Below are 3,170 nucleotides of genomic sequence, written 5' to 3'. Positions count from 1 at the left end.
ACATCGGTTGATTAAACATGTTTAAAAAATTAAATTAAAAAGTACTACTCAGATGTAGCATTCTGAAAGTTTATTTCTGAAAATAAATGCAATGAAAGACTGTGATATGTTAAAACTGTAGGAGGAGCTCAGGAACAATTCACTGAAATCTGTAAAATAATTTGAGGATGGCTGACTTCAATAAGTGCTTTAAAAGTATTTTGTAATTTCAGATTTGCTAAACATGTCCTCTGACTATCAAAGAAACTGGAGATGTCGAAGGGCAAGAGTTGATGCCTTAGCGGAAGAGGACAGCAGCTCAGAATCCGAGGGGACAGTGGAGCCTGCCTTGGTGTTTTACAATTTCAAATAGGTGGAACCAGATAATTACCCCATGCCATCAGAAAGTAAGGAATATTATATGGTGTTTGAAACGCAGGTCATTTAAAGGAAATTCATTAAAGCAAAGTTTGCAAACAGTCAGTTTGTAAATCTTTTATTAGAGGTACAAGTAGTTGTTTATCGATAATCTAATGCCAATATCGATACCATTGTTTTTGTTTGCTGTCAATTCTGTCTTGCTCTTCAGTTTTCAAAACATTATTACATTATTTTGATTGTGGTGTCACTTTTAGGTTCAGCAACTGTCCAGAGTTGGCCGAATGTCAGTCAGAGACTGTGTATGAACAGGTATGTATTTACCTAGCATTGTTTGTGTGTTTTGCTGTGTCATATCTTAGAAAAAAATGACAATAGTAACAGTATCCACAATAATAACCTCAACCTTTGGTAATACTATAATTCTGTCACACACTATATCTACTTATATAATTGCCTGTTTTTGTGTTGAAGTTGTAATGTCTGTGCTAAATCAGGTTGTTCGTAGGACTTAAAACAAGATATAAAAACATAATGTTAGTGTAAGAAATGAATGAGTCATTACTTGTCACAAAAACTTTGGATAGGTATAGAGCACTTATTACATGATAGAGAGTGGTTGTGAAAGTGTATGTTTTAACACTGCATGCAATTGGCAAGCTGCACAGTACTGCTAATTTGTAATACTGATCTTACAATGCATTTTAATATTATGACTGAATCGTTTATTTCGCAGAATCATGTCAAATGCCTTAATGGCAAAATTCAACATGCAGGGTGGTGGCCAGCTGGAAAAGGCTGCATTCAAGGCTACACCTTTATATAATATAATACAAGGTAATTTGTGACACATCGTATATGTTCCTTGTGTCTTATTTAAAAGACCTGTTTTTATCAGGAATGTCCAAACGTATGATTAACATGTTTTAGTCCCGGTGTTCTCATATGTGGACATGTATGAAATCAACATCCTGCATCACGAATTAAGTCGTCACTTTGTTTTGAAATGCATAACATTTTTCTGAGATGTTGATTCATGACACACAGTTTAAAAATTAGACAAATTTAAATTATTACAAATTATCTTATTTCCATAAGAGTGTCACTACATTACTTTTAGACTTTTTGAAGACTAAGAAGAGGGAGTGATCCTGGTGAAACATTCAATCATTTGGTATCTCAGAGAAGCTCTCAATACTGTGACATGTAGAGTGTCAGAGAAATCCACTAAAATATAATGTTCTCATGTTACTCATATCACAGGTTAATGTGTTCATGAAATGGATGGGAAAAGTCTTGTTCGACTGCATTGTACAATTAGTTTGATAGATAAAAACACTTTCAAAATAAGAGCTTGTTTAACTTTTTGCTTTTTACATTCATATTTTCTTCCCTCAGATGCTGTGAAGAGGTGGAACCCCAATTCAACGGAATCGGAAATTGATGGCGCTATGGCTGAACATCTAAAACATGCTCCAGGAAGAGCGGGGGGTGGGGGTTATAAAAAATAAGTTTTCGGGTGAAAAAGATGTGGGAGATATTTGTGACAGCTCAATTCCTTAAATTTAGTTATGAAACTGAATTTGTTTCGTGATGAACATGTTCATTTTTCCTGTTTCCCTGGTGAATTTGTATTAAAACCATAAAATAAATGTGATAAATAAATTGTGACTTTAGTTCATCCCGTTATCTTTGATCATTTGTAATGAACTACTAAAATGTTAATAATATAACACTTTATTTTACAGTGACCTTGTTACATGTAGTTACTGTAATAACTATAAATTATGCATAATTGCATGTATCAAACCTTAACCTTATATTCAGATGCAGTTAATTATATCAAGTACTTAAATGTATAAGTAAATAATGTGTTGTTTGATCTACACGTGATTATAACGTGTTATATCTAGACGTTTCGGTATGACTGGGCCGATTTTGGCCCTCAAGTTTAGATGTGTAAACGTCAAAATCGCCTGTTTACGATTTAACTCAATTAGTGTATGATTATTTTATATGCAGGCTTATATGCCTACACTTATGCATAAACACACCATATAAACATCCAGAAGAAGACTAATTCTGACGTCCAGGGACGCGCTGAAGAGACGTGGAATTCACGGCCAGAAAAGACGTCGGTTCAACTTCCATTTTGGAACTATTTTTCAACCATGACGGGACGTGTCGGACGGACGTCTTTTCAACGGTCATTACACGTCCAAATGTTTGTTGGGTTATGTTAGCACATTATTCCCGTTATATTCTACCAGTGGCTCTTATCCTTCATGATGTTCACACTCATCTCTCTTCTGTCTAAACATGGCCCTCTCCAGTCGTCTTTCATCTGGAGATGCATAAAGGCTTTGAGAAAGTATAGGCGAGACACTAGAGAATGTGAAGTAGTGGAAAAGAGGAGCAGTAGGAGGGAAGACTAAAGAAACAGGTTTATGATGAACCTCTTCAGCTGTGTGTTGACAAAGCGGTGGATTGTATTGTGACAGCACCTGGCTGCACCTCAGCGAGGAGGAACAAACGGCTAGACACAAGATACTTCTGCTGTTACCTCATTAAAACACACAGTGAAGAGAGTCCCAGAACAGGGAACACAGATTCCCTCTGGTTTATATACAGACGTGATCCTTCAAAGGCTCACTTATGCTCATAAGGGTGGAGAAAAAGTTGACCCAAACATGTTTTGCTGTGGTTGTTACTTGATGGATGTCATTTCTACCCTCATTTAATCAGAAAGTTTCATTTAAAAATGAACATTCTGTCATCATTTATTCAGTTACATGGATCTAAAACAGCATGAC

General features: G+C 35.7%; 1 long non-coding RNA gene across 1 annotated transcript; it reads left to right on the top strand.

Moving 5' to 3' along the window:
• The first annotated feature begins 611 nt into the window (after positions 1-611).
• Positions 612-2,004, top strand: LOC141317342 (uncharacterized). The gene is made up of 3 exons (XR_012351781.1): positions 612-669; positions 1,094-1,194; positions 1,756-2,004. It is a non-coding gene; the product is annotated as an uncharacterized lncRNA (long non-coding RNA).
• The last annotated feature ends 1,166 nt before the right edge of the window (positions 2,005-3,170 follow it).

The sequence above is a fragment of the Garra rufa genome, unplaced genomic scaffold (assembly GCF_049309525.1).
Source record: "Garra rufa unplaced genomic scaffold, GarRuf1.0 hap1_unplaced_780, whole genome shotgun sequence".
Lineage (NCBI taxonomy): Eukaryota > Metazoa > Chordata > Actinopteri > Cypriniformes > Cyprinidae > Garra > Garra rufa.
Note: the sequence above shows the minus strand (reverse complement) of the source record. Positions and strands in the feature narration are given on the sequence as shown.